A 17,515-nucleotide genomic window follows, 5' to 3' on the forward strand; every position below is an offset into this window, starting at 1 on the left:
GTGAAACATGTGGGGGAACGGTGGCGCCAGTTCCCGCCAAAACGGGAAGGAGGGATAACTCTTGGTGAGTAGTGATAGGTAATTTTACGTACGTTTTATTGAAGGGAACTTCAATAAGGAGATACAAGTGTTCCACTATGTTTGCAAGAGGAAGAAGACAAGCAATTAAGCATGAGTCAGGATATGGAAAAATAATATGCTATTTTTGAAATTCAACACTAAGAGTAATTATCCGACTTTTGCATTTCAGTACATGCACCAAAGAAGGCTGTGAATCGCCATTTCGTAATAAGTAAAAAAATGGCAACATTTCTTATGAACCCTATTTGGAGAGGCCATGTTCCGTATACCTAGTTTTGTTTAAGATAACAGTTGATGGTATCACGAAACAGGCAATGTCCCGCAAAATTCGAAACTGTGAAGTGTATTTGAATGCCTGATATATTTGGAATTTTATTGCACTTCAAAGTGAGGGTTGAAGAGGGAGGACATGTATGTCCCTGTGGCATTCGGGGTTAAACATTATGGTATTATTTGCATACTGTCAGCTTAATACAGAATTAATTGTCTTTTTATTGTATTTTTCACTTCACAGTCTGAAAACAGCTTTTCATTCTTGAAGAAACATTACAAATCAGTATAAAACACGTCACAATTTAATTCTGGACTCACAAAAGTCCAGAAACTCTCCGCACTGTGGGCACTTTCTGACAAGGGTTTTGACCAAATGGAACATGCAGTTGTTATTAATACATGCCAAGGATGAAAAAATGCACACAAAAAATGTCGAAAACTTGCAATTTACACTCGCTCGCCCATGGGCAGGCCCATGGGCCACTGTTCGCCCATCGGCAGGCCCATGGGCGAGCGAGTTGAAATTGACAGTTTTCGAAACATTTTGTTTTCATTTTTTCATCCTTGACAGCGAAAAAAAAAGATGAAAAAATGAAAAAAAAATGTTTCGAAAACATTTTTTGTGTGCATTTTTTCATCCTTGGCATGTATTAATAACAACTGCATGTTCCATTTGGTCAAAACCCTTGTCAGAAAGTGCCCACAGTGCTGAGAGTTTCTGGACTTTCGTGAGTCCAGAAATAATTGTGACGTGTTATACATATTTTATTATTGGTAGTAACTGAGATTGTTAGTGGCTGTACCCTCAAAGGGGGTTGAAGTAGCGTAAAATTATTGTCCTCCTGAGAGGGCACGTAAGTCCCAAAACTTTCAAAGTTAAATTTTTGCTAACCCAAGTTTTAAACGTATTGTATTTGTTCCTTTCGGCTTAACTTGTCCTACAATCGTCAGTGGCTGAAGGGATGGTGTAAATCCAACTAGGGTCCATGCAGGTAGCAAAGGCACTGTAAGTCCCCATGGTCCCTGGTATGGTGATCTACCTTCACTTGTTGGCGATCTATAGCCCAATTTTACATTGTATTGTCCAGAAATAATTTTCTACTTTTAAAGATATATGCTAGCTAGTTTTAACTCAATCTGTGATAATCTAGTGGTTTTACTGTCCTTCGTTGACAGGGTTTTATCTGTATGTATTACAAATTAAGAACTAGTTTTAGTCACGATATGACTGAAATATTGCCGATGTGACTTTAAATCTTAACTGACTGACTGACTGACTTACGTCAGCGATGTGAGAGATTACCTCACAGTCTTTGAAGGTCCATTTATATTCGTTTTCGAAGGACATCTGACTTTCGCCCCATACATCCTGCAGTTGACTCAAGAAGGAACGTTTGCCAACACCAGCCTTTCCTACAAGCATAACATGCAGTGCTGATTTCGGCGTGTCAGACAAGTTCATATTTATTGGTTAATTGACTTCTTCAGAGTATATACTATAAACAATCTACACGTCCTCGTTTGCTGCCTTTACTAGTGTTCCTCTCAACGGACTTCGTATGCAGCATTTGTCGCCATTCTCATATTTACACACCGTTGTGTTTTCGTGACGTACACAAGGCTAAAGTGTGAATTGTATTTCGCAACTTTCCTCAAGCCGTCAATGCAATTTGTTTGATATCTCTGACGTTTCCCTTAAATGCTCATGAACTATAGATGGTACTTTGTGACCACTGAAATTGTTTGCTCATGTGTACAACACAGGAATGTGACAACGTGAAACATTTCTTCAACTCATAAAACACGAGAAGAAATGGTTCGTGTAAAACAATCGGAATTGCTTGAGACATTATCTTGGTGATAAAACTCGTGAGAGTCTACTGAGGCATCGAATGATTTAATCTTGACAAAAGAAAACAATAGTCGTTTGTCGTTCTTAGTAAAAGATTTTTGATGTCAATATCAATACATCAGGTACTGATTTATCGAGGACGTGAGATTTCGCCTGTTTGTCAATTTTCAGCTCAACGTTATAATGTACAGTCCGCAGTTCCTTAAAATGAACCCATCTAGGTACTAGAAGAATTGAGACAAGAAGATGAGGTGATGTGATATCTGTGGTCAGAATATCTTGTGACTGAGCTGAATGATTTTGTATGTAATAGTGGTTCTGTAAATAATAGTGCTTATCGATTCTTTTGCATGGACTAAACTATATTTTGATATCATATTGTGAATAACTACTAAATAGTGCTGAGGCAGCAGCTGTTGTTGTTCCATGAAGTGTGACTTGGGAAAATGTTCGAATCCACGAATTTCTCAATCTTGGTGGAGAGCTCATATTCTGTGCAATATTCTGATGACATCGGTGACGGATCCATAATGCTCTGAAAAAACATTGCTGTCTCTACCCCATGAGTCTAGTGAGAAGAAGCTGTTGGGCAGAGCTCTGGAGCCAAGATGAAGAATTCCACTCAGGAATAGAAGCTTCTTCCTGTCGATGTAAGCTTCTTTTGGATGCCAGCCTAACAAGCCCTGGCACATATCATAACGTGTTCTGTTCGGAAGTCCCTGTATGATTTTGATGCAGTGGTGTTGTGCCCTCTCTAACATCTTCATCGCTGTAGGCGTGATGGAGTTCCAGAGCTCACACCCATTTAGTGATTTTGGAAGACAACATATTGATAAGTTTGGCGCTTCTCATCGGGTTAATAACTGATTTGTCAGTACCATACTTTATGAGTAATGTAAAACGTCTTTTGAGATTGCAGGCTGAAACAGTTCTTTCCATGCTGTTGAGGGTCTTGGAGAATACCCACATGCTTGACACTACACCATACAGGTGGTTCTTTGATAGGGTGAGTCTTCCTGTGTGTACTTCATCACCAGGCTTGTTCATGAAGATCACAGTGCTCTTTGAGAGAAGATAGGGAATTCTTGGACTGATGACATCTATGTCGTCTGCTTTTAGGTCGAGGACTACAGCTGCTTTGTTTGTTCAGTAATTTGTTTATATAAAGAAGATATAACTTTTACAAAGATCCATCTTAAACTCACTTCATGAAAATGACTTATGCTACACTGGAACAACATGTAAGTCTATAGAAATTACGTCAAAGTGGCCCAATATACCTGGCACGAGTCTGTAGGTTTTGACAGCCGAACGGAGAGTGAAGTAGATCTGTCAAATGAAGGCGAACAGTCAGGTGTCACTACTGCAAGACACATATTTCTAAATTTCTAATCTGCTACGTATACCAATTTCCGATTTTGCAAGCTGTTGTATGAGCTCCCGCTTAATGGTTTGTAGAAGTATACTCATGATATTGATCACTGGATTTTCTGATCCAGACTCGATTATTTACAGATTCCCGCCATATAGCTGGAATAATATAGAGTGTGGCGTTAAAGAACAAACATTCCAGCCACCCGTTCAATATTAGCACCAAAGCGGACAGACATTTGTCCACCATTAGTTCTTGCTTAACGATGTGCAGGTCAATAGTAGCGCCATTACTGACTGGCGGTGAAGTTGGTAAATTCACCCGACTACAAACAATGAAAAGTCACGAACTGGACATTCACTGATTAGCAGGGGTCACCAGCTAACGAAGGGTCTGTGTTCAAACCGGTGACAGGGTCACGACCTAAAAAAAACCCATGGGATTGCAATAAGTCTCCCATAGGCTACTCCTCAGTGAGTGAGTGAGTGAGTAAGTGAGTATGGTTTGACACCGCTTTTAGCAATATTCCAGCAATATCACGACGGTGGACACCTGAAATGGGTTTCACACATTGTACCCATGTGGGGAATCGAAACCTGGTCTTTGACGTGACGAGCCAACTCTTTAACCACTAGGCTACCCAACCGCCCCGCTACTCCTCAGCAGTGTAGATGTTATCTGCCCACGAGTGACAGGACCGTAACGGCTATGGGTGCCGGCAAGAGCCTGGCGATGTCAAAGGTTAACCTTGGAAGTTTCTACCAGAATAAACCTGTTACTTTTATCAAATGCCCGACAACCCTTTCACTACATATTTTGATGACTCAAGAGATTAATTTGATTAGCATATATGCAATTTTCATTTTTTACTTATGTTCTGAAAATAAAATCTTCAGCATGGTGATGTCAGCATCAAATAAGTGTACAACCCTAGCCCTGTTTTCACAGCCTGCCTGAAATATGAAACCCTGAATGAAACATTTAGCCAACTCACAGGCTTGTTTCTATGGAAACGCACCTCCTCTGGCCCCCTCACTGACACAGTGGGAAATTCAAATCAGAATTTATAAAAGAGAAATGGATTTTCAAAATGTATGTTTTGTAGGCTGTCTGCATTCATACATTTTACCGTGAGCCTTCATAACATACTTCTTTACACTGTGGCTTAATTTCATCATGAACCGGTAAGTCAATTTTGTGATATTTCATGGAATGTACTTGAATACTGCATTGCTTTGCATCGAAAGACAGCTTTCGACAAGGCAAGGAGGCCACAACCAATCTGTGTATATGAACTCCGGCCATTAAGAAGCCTTATAAAAACAGCCCTGTGAAGAGAGGCGCAATGGAGGCAGCGGAGAGCTAGAGTCATCAGAGAGGCACTGGAGAGCGCTGAACCCTGACCAGACCAAGACCAGCTGAGCAGTCCAGAAGACTCTTCTGAGAAAACCAACACAGTGGCGATCTAGCAGCTGACTCGGGAGAAGACACACCCGTAAGGACAAGCTGACATACCTGTGAACGTCTGAAAACAGCCTCTCTCAAGTCTCTGCCACGGCCTTTGTGATCACTGTAAGTCGAAGCGTAGTGTTGTTATAATAAAACACCTTGCTGAAAACCTTTGACCGTTCTGTTATCGTGCTACATAGGGAGCATATTTCTAGTGTGACCAGCAGACCAACTCTAGAAATATTTGTGTATAATTTGTGACACAAATATAATTTTTTATAAGAAACTGCCATTATTTATTTGTGCGTTTTCCCAGTTTGTTACAAGGGTGCATTGACAACTAAAGGAACTAGAGTTGGTCTGTCGTTTTTATTGCTGTCCGCGTTGGTTTGATTCTTTTATGTCTATTTGTTTTTGTGTTAGATTGCAATTCATCGGTATCACTTTGTCTCAAACGGGGTGTATTAAGTGCCGAAAGTCCAACAACATAGAACACAATGACTACCGACCGGCTGCTTTAACATCCGTTATTATGAAGTGTCTTACTTCGCCATCTCAAGATGGAATTGATATACTTGTATCGACCCTCTGCGATTCGCATATAAGGCAAACTGTAGTAACAGTGACAACAGGGAATTCGTCTTTTATTCCAGTACTGAAGAGGTCACATGCCCATAGTACAAAGTCAGATAACAATAACGGCATACAATCACAAAGTTTGCAGACATGTTTGTCTATATACAAAAGTGGTGGATATACATACCTAGGACACACCAACAAAACGTGGAACACGTCTTCAATTACATTTAAATTTTCAAAATTTAAACAATCTGTTTTCTTTTGGAATAGCATAATATCTTACCTTCTCGATCGTAAGAACATGTGCAGAACGTCTAAATCTGGTTAACGAAACGACGAATTTTAGAGGAGGTATTGCTCTACATTTAAAACTGATTTAAAAGTACCGTAAAAACTGGAGTTGAACGACTGCATTATATGACCTTGGACTAGTAATCTTTTTTGACAACAATACATTACTTAAAGCCACGGGACGGTGGGATAGCTTAATTTTTAAAGCGTCCGCTCGTCACGCTGGAGACCCGGTTTCGATTCCCGACATGGGTGCAATGTGTGAAGCCAATTTCTGGTGTCCCCGCCGTGATATTGCTGGAATATTGCTAAAAGCAGCGGAATACAATATTCACTCACTCACTTAACGCAAAATGTTTTAGTAAATTTCTAACATTCGTTAACCAATGTGATCTTCTGTGTCAAACAAACAGAGCTTTACCCAGTATTTGATAACTTACATGGATATTTGTGCTTATAGATAAAGTGGGAAGCACCCACATTCGCCACAAATCATCACATTTGGGGTATTTAATTTAACTCCCAAAACGTTTTGGACCACGCATAAAAGTGAATCTTTTCCAATGCTTCCAAACCAGAAAGTCTGTGCCCCATATTACAGAATTTTGATATCCAATATTTTGAAAAATGTCTTAAGATTTACATTGCCCTAGAGTGACAATAATACTATAAGTCAACATCTAGAGTTACTAATTAGCATTAGTATACACATGAGTCGCCGACTGGGCATCGGAATCATTTGAATCAGAATAGATGTACAGGAAAATTGTTAAGTTCAACACTGAACAGAACAAGTGATCTCTTACAACACAAGGAGGGTTTGTCAGCTTGACACAAACGATCAAATTAGTAACAGTAATAACACAAAGATCAGTACCAATGTTGATGGAAAAGAGTTCTCTATCCATGAGGAACTGTCCCTGTGATGGCCGTGTCCTTATGGGAATGGGTAGTTGAGGTAAACCCCCAAAGATATAGATATATTTATGTACCATCTTGTAGCACCCCCCAAACGTTCTTTGAACGGGGGGGCGGTGGGTTAGTCTAGTGGTTAAAGCGTTGGCTCGTCGCGCCGAAGACCCGGGATCGAATCCCCACATGGGTACAATGAGTGAAGTCCATTTCTGGTGTCCCCCGCCGTGATATTGCTGGAATATTGCTAAAAGCGGCGTAAAAGCAAACTCAGTCAGTCAGCCAGTCTTTGAACGGCAGAGCAGATGTGGCCTTCTCCATAAAATGTTCTAGAACATGTCCTCTTTCCAGAATTTATCGTATTCTGAAGATGCGTCTAAATCGCTGTAATATTGACTGCCTTTTTTTCGATGTTGGTTCTTCAATGATTGGTGCATACAAATTTCCAAGACACTTGGTCAAAATGTCTCCAGAGAGTTTCATGACATGTTCCAGGTTATTTTCAAATAGCTCCCCTGTAGTTCATCAGCCAGTCCCACACCACCACAGAGGCTATCTTGGACTCGGTCACAAGTTCCTTACAGTCCACTCGATGACCGACAACAAATATAGGCAAATCTGTTTCCATGCGCTTTTCTTTGATAATAATATCTTTGATCAGAGGCAGCACCTTGAAAGACTCTTTGTCCTCTACCAAGTGCATCAGAATGAAAGCATCACACGCTCCGATCTTTATGCGCAAACCTCTTTCAGAAACACTGTCTTGCGTTACATCAGCGATGTGAAAGATTACCTCACAGTCTTTGATGGTCCATTTATATTCGTTTTCGAAGGACATCTGACTTTCGCCCCATACATCCTGCAGTTGACTCAAGAAGGAACGTTTGCCAACACCAACCTTTCCTACAAGCATAACATGCAGTGCTGATTTTGGCGCGTAGGACAGGTTCATTGTTGTTGAGTTGAGTATTAACTTTAAGCTGTCTACACGTCCTCGTTTGCCGCCTTTAATAGTGTTCCTGTCAACGGACTGTCTTCCTATGCAGCATTTGTCGCCAGTCTTACATTTATACCCCGCTGTGTTTCCGTTACGTACACAAGGTGTTTTTCACAGCTTGCCTTCAAGCAATTTTTTGTTTGTTTTAGGGCACAACGCTGTTTAGTCTTAGTTGTTATTCTGGCAGCCTTGTTTTGTCTTTGGTTTTATAATGTGTTTATTAGCACCTGCTAGCTAACTGGGGGAGCGCACCAAGAACGTTTCATCACCTGCAAAGGGGTCCGTCCGCTCCATGGCAACAAGGCATCCGTGAAGAGACGTGGGTGATGGGTAACGCTAAGAGCTCTTCAACCCCTGTTGTGGACCCGGGGAGTATATTTGGTCCACCAACCCGTTTGACTTGGGTTGCGCCCTTGTGTCGGTGGAGGACGGGAGTCTGGTGGTTGAGGGCACTGGGAGCCTGAAACCGTGTTCCTTTTGCCCAACACACAACTTCGCCCCTTACTTCACCTAGACGGGTGGTAGAACTGGCCCGGTCAATCGGCCGGTCAAGCCTTGCCCTGTGCATGGACAACATACTTATTGCAATTATTGTACATGTTTGTACATTTGTGATAGTGGATGTTTGTATTTCAAATTATATACTATATGCTTGCCTAGAGTCTTATGCCAGAAGGCGATGGCTCATGGGCACTGGTTCCAGGAACAGAGTTCCTTTGCCCAACACACCACTTCGCCCCTTACTTCACCCAGACGGGTGGTTGAATGGGCGGGGTTCAACCAACCGGCCGGTCATGTCGAGCCATGTGCATCAATTGTATTTGCACAAATTATATTATGAACAATATTTTTGACTTTAGGTCATGGTTCATTTTTGTTTCTAAAACATCACTTGTTCTATTTAAACTGCCTAGAGAAGGCGATGGCTCATGGGCCAATCTGGTAGATTGATTACTTGTTTAATCTTTCTGCTTGAGTATATCATCCCAGTATCCATGGTGCTGCAAGTCGGAGATCCACATGTATATGGCATCGTCTTTATGACACTCCGTGGTGGGTGGGGAGCTGGGTTGATGAATCTTTTATACTTAAACATGCTCTTGAAACCCCCTTGAAAAAAAAGCGTCAACTTGACAATGATCATGAGGTTAATGAAGGCTGTCGATCTCTTAAACAAGTTCAGTACTGGCCGAGATTTCTGGTTCTAGAATCTCCAGACAAGCAACCCATAAAATTGAATCCATTTGCGATTTTAAAAGGAGTGTATGGTATAGCCGGTGATGTTAAGAATATCAAACGTATGAGGTCCGGATCACTTATAATCGAATGTGCCAAAAGACAGCAAGCTACCAACTTACTATCTGTTGATACATTGGCTGGATTCCCCGTTTCAGTATCTGTCTACAGGTCACTTAATTCAAGCAAAGGCATTGTAAAGGACCGTGATCACCTCCTAGATGATATGTCCGAGCTTGACAACCGCATATTGCTGACAAAAGACAATAGGAATCCCATAAGGAGCACCACAGTTTGCGGTGTCATTGACGTCTAGGCATAACGTTCTCATTTCGTTTTCATATGTGAAATGTGTGAGTGAGTTTAGTTTTACGCCGCACTCAGCAATATTCCAGTTATATGGCGGCGGTCTGTAAATAATCGAGTCTGGACCATATACTCCGGTGATCAACATCATGAGCATCGATCTACGCATTTGTGTACGATGACATGTGTCAACCAACTCAGCAATCCTGACCGCTCGATCCTGTTAGGCGCCTCTTACGACAAGCATGGGTTACTGAAGATCAGTTCTAACCAGGATCTTCATGGTTGTGAAATGTGTCTTAAAACAATAACCCCCAAACCACGCTCCTGTGATCCACCACAGATCAAAGCGTCCACGCGCCAGTGATCCACCATGGATCAAAACGTCCACACGCAAGTGAGCTACCATGGATCAAAGTGTCCACGCTCCAGTAATCTACCACAGATCAAAGCACCCACGCTCCATTGATCCACCACAGATCAAAACATCCCCACGCCAGTGAGCCACCATGGATCAAAACGTCCACGCTCCGGTGATCCATCACAGATCAAAGCATCCACGCTCATGTGATCCACCACAGATAAAAGCATCCACGCTCCAGTAATCCACCACAGATCAAAACGTCCACACTCTTGTGATCCACCACAGATCAAAGCGTCCACACTCCAGTAATCCACCACAGATCAAAGCGTCCACACGCCAGTGAGCCACCATGGGTGAAAGCGTCCACGCTCCAGTAATCCACCACAGACCAAAGCGTCCACGCTCCAGTGATCAACCACAGATCAAAGCGTCCACACTCCTGTGAGCCACCACGTTTTGAAATTCGTTTTTCATGCATAAACGGATGACTGTTTCAGACTGTGGAAAAGCTTTCATTTGGGAATTCCCTAAGTTGACATCAGTAAGAATGTCGACATCCAAACAAATGATTTTGACCAAGAAGTATTATGAATTAACGAAATAGTCAGTTCTATCGATGATTAGATATAAGGTACAACGTGTTTTTGATCAAAAAGCCAATTCTATCCCACTGACTTGCAAATCTGGACAAGCAAAAGAATATTGAATTAGCGTGAAGAATTCGCCTCGCCAGGCGCGGCTTCCGTGTATTCAAACATGTGACAGGGCGAAAGTTTTCTTTTATCAGACCATTGAGGAACATCACATGTGTCCACGAGAGAATTGAAACAGTCACGTAATGGTGTTTGGACACAGGGGAACAGTTTCCAGTACCGGTTTGGAATGCCATCAGACCCAGGAGCTATATTAGATTTGGACTTTTTCATAACACTTTTCAGGCAATTTGGTGCGATGTAACAGACAAATGACCTAGTTATTTTCTCATGCATTGCATAATCCTAATCATTGACCCATGGTGCCTCCATGGTCCATGGTGACCACAACTGTTTCCAGAACCATGGGACGACGCTTATCATGCTCACCATCACACTTTGTTTTGAGTTGCCTTTAAAGATGCTTCTCACTGTTTTTAAACAGTTTATTTTGTCTGATACATTTGTTCTTTACGCATTCTTTTCTTTCTTTCAGTCCAAAACTTTAATTTTACCGTAAGGGAATCGACAATTTGGAGAAGTATGTTTTGGTTTTTTTTGTCTTATATTGCAATTTCAATTTTCTCCAAGTTGTCTTTTGCCTTTTTGACAGCGCTATCCAGGAAATGTTTCTACTAGTTTCATTAAGTTTTACTAGAAACCGTTTTTTCTTTGGTCTGATGTTATTATCATTAGATGTTTTTTCTTTGGAAACTGTGTGAATTTCCTCCAAAGTTCGAGCGGCAGCACAGACACAACAATTAACTTCTTATAATGAAGAGTCTGCAGAAAGTTTAAGAGGAATAACTTCATTCAGTAAATCAACTGAATGTTTGGTAAAAGACACGTTTAGTTGTTTAATTGGCCTCCGTTTTTGTAAAGGTAAATAACAAATTTCCTCATAAACAAAATGTAAACAGGAAGGAGATGAGGGCGGGTCAGAAACTTCGGGGCCAATTGGTTCTATTGCCTGAAGAGTTTACATCAGGAGTTATCATTATTATAACCATAACAAATCTACCAACCAAATCTAACTCCCTCTGGAGAGTCAGCATCGAACCCGGCACTACGCAAACTCAGCGGAGGGGATCATTTTCACTACCTGCGTGGGATTAATGAAACATGAATGGACTTTTGCTTTTCTAGCATGCCTGTAGCTGGGGAAAGCAGTTCCTCTGGCCTGATACACTGGCAAATATAAAAAAGGATTCCAAAAAAAGTAATATGTTTTCAAACTGTATGTTTTGTAGACTGTCCGCATTAATACGTTTTGCAGTGAGTCTTCACAACATCCTTGTGTCTGCTTTGCCTCAATAACTTCCTAAACTAGTTAGTCTTCTTTTTTTAAATTTCATGCAATTGAAGACAGTTTTGACAAGATAATATGGTCACACCCCATTTGTGTATAGGTTTGAACCCTGGCTTTTAACACACCACAACTTAGTTCACTGTATCTCTGGTCAGGCTCGCTGAATTGATTGACAAATGTCATCGTATCAATGTTGATCACTGGATTAGCTCGTCAAGACTCGTAAATATTTACAGACCACCTTACAGCTATAATATTGCTGGGTACGGCGTTAACAACAAAAAGACAATTCATCGACAGTGTTAAAAAACATCTTGTTGATGATAGTTAACGAGTCACGCGTGTCAAAAACAGTAATGCAACCGTTTCCACATCTGCAAGAAATTAACTGGAAACTTCCGACTATATCATGAGCAAGTCTTTGCGAGTGAGAGAGTATCGTTTTACCTCGATTTGTGCCCATGCAGGGAATTGAACTCGGCGAGCGAACGCTTTAACCACTTGGCTACCCCATCGTCCCCGACGGTGAAGGAAATGTACATCTGTAGAGTGAGTGAGTGAGTTTAGTTTTACGCCTCGCTCAGCAATATTCCAGTTATATGGCGGCGGTCTGTAAATAATCGAGTCTGGACCAGACAATCCAGTGATCGACAGCGTGAGCATCGATCTGCACAATTGGGAACCGATGACATGAGTCAACCAAGCCAGCGACCCGTTAGTCGCCTCTTACGACAAGCATGGGTTACTGAAGATCAGTTCTAACCCGCACCTTCACGGGTTGTACATCTATAGAAGGTGCTGGGGGTAAAGATTCCTCTTCGGAAGGGATTTATGATGACAAGAGGTACACAGTATGTTTGCTGACAACAGTAAACTGACCAAGGAGATAGCATTCCGGACATACCAGACACTTATTGAAGCAAGGTATTTTGAATATATGAACTTTTAAGGAAAGTCACTTTAATTGGGGGCGGTGAGGTAACCTAGTGTTTTAAACGTTTGCTTTACCGGGTCCGATGTGTGAAGCCCATTTCTGGTGTCCCCCGCTGTAATATTGCTGGAATATTGCTGTAAGCGGTGTCAAACCATACTCACTCACTCACTCACTCACTCGCTACAGTAATGGTTTCAGACGGGGAATCCCATCACATTAATACTCCTTTCAGAACAGTTGGTGTCATTAATTTTCAGTACTCATTTCAAGGAGCTTTCAACACCATGTGGCCTTAATACCCAACTAAATCAGTCTCAGTAAATATTCGAAATTCATTTTTCTCTGGTGTTGATGCTTTCAGGTGGATGTTTACAGTCTTTTAAAGTGTTATAGTGTCGGTTTGGTTTTTGTTGTTGTGTTCAAAATTATTTTGAAATAGTGTGGAAATAGTTTAAATCCTGGTTCGGATAGAGTGCACGCATTTAGACAGGGATCTGTTTGTGTCAGTCTCAATCACTGCATGGTGAGTGAGTATGGCCGTTCCAGCAGTATCACGACTCCAGAAATGAGTTTCACACAAACTTCCCTCTTGACGTCAAACACAAACTCCCTCACTCGCTGGTAAAATGAAAACAGAAGTATATTATTAAAGGAGTGACCGGTTGAATGACCGCTGCTCCAAACTCAACACACCTTTCATTGACTGGCGCACATTCAGTTTACTGCAATAAACGGCATGAAGAAGCAGGTGCAGAATGTACCAGCTGAAAACGTTTGCCAATTTATTTCAGCTTTCTCTTCTGTTTTATATAATGAAGATACCCCTGAACCCGAAAAGTGACTGTCTCTTTAGTAGCGCGTATAGCCACCTTGATCTTTCTCTTCTGTTTTATATATGTTTTTGTTCCATGTTTCCATGGGAGCCATATCGGCCTTAAATTTGTTCCCGCCTTAGTGTGTGCTGATGGTAATATTTTACATGAACAATCGGGAAATGATGTGAATAAATTGTTTAAAATTCTGAATATTTGGTGTAAAAAAATGGGCATTGATATTAATGTAGATAAGTCACATATTGTACTTTTTAGAAATCTTAAAAAATACAATTATATTTTCACTATTGATAACTGTTTTAAGCATTGCTAATGGCTCCTGCTATGCGGGTTTACTATTAAGGGAGCAACTTGACTATAATCTTATTTTTGTTAGTTTAAGACAATATGAGGTATGCATTTTAACACTTATTCATCGGGTTATATTTTTTTCGGAGTAGTAAAATATGCAATGAATATTGCCCGCAATGGGTACGTATTGTGGGTCCCTCCTAATGTCCAGCTATGTTTATCCAAAGTTAAGTACAATGGTGCATTTATTTTTACATGGCTAATTGATTACATAAACATGTTTCGTCTTTAAGTGAGTTTAGTTTTACGCCGCACTCAGCAATATGACGTCGGTCTGTAAATAATCGAGTCTGGACCAGACAATCCAGTGATCAACAGCATGAACATCGATCTGCGCAACTGGGAACCGATGACATGTGTCAACCAAGTCAGCGGTTCCCTGACCACCCGATCCCGTTAGTCGCCTCTTACGACAAGCATGGGTTGCTGAAGATCAATTCTAACCCCGATCTTCATGGGTCGATTAACAGCATGAACATAGATCTGCGCAACTGGGAACCGATGACATGTATCAACCAAGTCACCGAGTCTGACCACCCGATCCCGTTAGTCGCCTCTAACGACAAGCATAGTCTCCTTTTGTGGCAAGCATGGACTGCTGAAGACCTATTCTACCCCGGATCTTTACGGGTCAGTAGCTGTTACAACAGGAATGGAACTGAACACTTTTCACATTGACGACGTCAATATTCTAACCCGGACCTTCACGGGTGCACCTTTAAGACTAAAAACGGGAACACATATACATTAAAATGTTGAAGATGTTTTAACTGTAATGACATTTTAAAAACAACGAGCATGTTGCATTACAGCGTTCCTTAAATAATGCATAATTTAGCATGGTTCTTTATATAAAAGTTACGACTGAGGTGAAAACTTTTTAAGATTTTTAAACTACGAAATGTTATGTGTCCATTTCACACGCGAGTTCTGTCTTATTGCCAAAACCTTCTTTTAATACTACAACGTAGAAACCATATTTTATACGGAGAAATTATTGCTTTTATGTATACCTAAATTTACCATCTCCGATAACGTAATACGAGTGGCGCTGTATATATGTATAAGACTACAGCGGTGAGACAAACATAACATATATGTATGTCTGTGTGTCATAACCCTTATCGGCCTCAGTCACACACTTCATCACAGAGCGACTTGAGGGCCTGACAACAAATGGGGAACTGGAACCGTGAGCCTGACCTGACCTTGTCTTTTCATTCGTTCAAAGTTACACCATATTATGACCTCATGCTGTTTACTTGAACCTACTCATTGATGATTCAATTTAACTAATACCTTGAGAGTTTTACCCGTTCTATTGCTCACTATCAATATTTATCTTAATATACAAGGCTACGATATCATCGACGCCATTACGAAATAACTGTCATTCTAAAAAATGGATATGTTTTATGTTTGAGTTCCAGGGATGCACTTTTACCCTCTAGCACTATTCCTTGACAAACATTAACATTAGAAATGTATCGGACATTTCAATAGAACTATTTGTAAATTTGGTATTCTGTTGAACAGTTCAGGGTTTTCCCACATCTGTATCAACAAAAGATTCATATCGTCGACCATGCACATTGAACAGACTTTGTGTTGTGTTGCGAATAAGGAAAGCCATGTCTAGAATGTTCAAGCAGGTGTACATCAAGGTTCTTGTTTGCTCACTGCTTCTTCGTCTAACGTGGACAAAAGACCTGTGCTCCGACTGTGAGTGTTTAGTATATCTTAAAATGTTCGGTTAGCCAAGATTTCAAACCATGCACATTACTGGACAGTCACGGTAATTCATATCGACATGATGATGTATTATCATAGAAAGACAGTGTTTCTATGGTGGTCGAACCGGTATCTATTAGCAGACTGTAATTAAATTGATGACGCTTAAATCTATTACTGCAAGTGCTTGACGAACTGGAAGTTCACAAGATAACACCCACAGCAAACTCTAATTTTATTAAGAAATATTAAAAAAAAACTACTGCAGACATAGATACACATTCTACCTTCAGTTGTTGGCAATCTGCACCCGGTTTTTATATTGTCTTGTCATTTAAAAGTACCATATTTTAGACTTAATTACTAGTCTTAAATCTTTCCCTGTGATAATCTAGTTGTTTTACTGTCCTTCGTCGACAGGTGTTTTATAATGTAATTATGTTTATTGTTAATTAAAAACCTTTTAAGTCACAATATGGCTCAAATATTGCTGATGTGACTATAAATTTGAACTCACTCACTCCCCTCAGCTTATGAACCACTAGAACAAATGGTTCATGTGAAAAAGGGGAATTGATTGAGACATTATCTTGGTTACGAATTCGTGAGAGGTTTACTGAGGCCTTGAATGTTTTAATCTTGACAAAAGGAAACAAGTGTCGTATGAAGTTCTGTATAAAAGATCTTTGATGTGAATATCAATGCATCAGGTACTAGTATTCTGGTATATTGCGGACGTGAGATTTCGCCTAGTTTTCTGTTTTCAGCTCAACGTTATAATGTACAGTCCGCAGTTCCTTAAAATGAACCCATCTAGGTACCGGAAGAATTGATCCTAGAATATGAGGTGATGTGATATCTGTAGTCAGAATATCTTGTGACTGAGCTAATGATTTTTTTGTGCAATAGTGGTTCTGTAAATAAAAGTGTGTTTGTCGATTCCTTTGCAGAGACTAAAATATCTTATCTGTTTGATGTAAATATATATAGATATCATATGTGTTCTGTAGAAGATTGTGAATAACTACTAAATAGTGATGAGGCAGCAGCTTTTGCTGTTAACATCTTCCATGAGGAGTGACTTTGGAAAATGTTCGTATCCAGGAATTTTCAATGTAGGTGGAGAGCTGATATTTGTGCAATATTCTAATGACATCGCAGACGAATCCATATTACTTTGAAGAACATTGCTGTCTCTACCCCATGATTTAGTGAGAAGAAACTGTTTGGGCAGAGCTCTGGAGCGGAGGTGAAGAATTCCACTCAGGAATAAAAGCTTCTTCTTATCGATGTAAGCTTCTATTGGATGCCAGCCTAACAAGCTCTGGCACATATCATAAGGTGTTCTGTTGGGAAGTCCCTGTATAACATTGATGCAGTGGTGTTGTGCCCTCTCTAACATCTTCATTGCTGTAGGCGTGATGGAGATCGAGAGTTCACACCCATCTAGTGATTGTGGAAGACAACGTAGTTTGATAAGTTTGGCGCTTGTCATCGGGTTAAGAACTGATTTGTCAGCACCATACTTTATGAGTAATGGAAAACGTCTTTTAAGACTGCAAGGTTGAAACAGTTCTCTCCATGCTGGTGAGGGCCTTGAAGAGGAGAATACCCACATGTTTGACACTACACCATACTGGTGGTTCTCTGCATAGTGTGGGTCTTCCTGTGTGTACTTCATCACCGGGCTTGTTCATGAAAATCACGGTGCTCTTCGAGACTGATGACAGCTATGTCGTCTGCTTGTGGTGAACACCCATGGCCAGCATTTGTGTCGAGGACTACAGCGGCTTTGTTAGAAGAAGTCAGTTTGTTCAGTAGTTTGTTTATATAAAAAAGATATAACTTGGCCGACAGGACCCCTCCTTGGCGAACCCCACGCTGCAAAGTGAAGTAATGGTAGCTTTCAGGACCCAGCTTTACACAACTCTTTATATCTGTGTAGAGAGAGTC

General features: G+C 40.8%; 1 long non-coding RNA gene across 1 annotated transcript; it reads left to right on the forward strand.

The window, feature by feature from the left end:
- The first annotated feature begins 417 nt into the window (after window positions 1-417).
- Window positions 418-9,437, forward strand: LOC124270023. Its single transcript, XR_006896657.1, has 3 exons — window positions 418-514; window positions 1,166-1,168; window positions 9,405-9,437. It is a non-coding gene; the product is annotated as an uncharacterized LOC124270023 (long non-coding RNA).
- Window positions 9,438-17,515: the final 8,078 nt, after the last annotated feature.

The sequence above is a fragment of the Haliotis rubra genome, unplaced genomic scaffold, assembly GCF_003918875.1.
Source record: "Haliotis rubra isolate DU_JTF1 unplaced genomic scaffold, ASM391887v1 Scf1490, whole genome shotgun sequence".
In the NCBI taxonomy this organism is placed as follows: Eukaryota; Metazoa; Mollusca; class Gastropoda; order Lepetellida; family Haliotidae; genus Haliotis; species Haliotis rubra.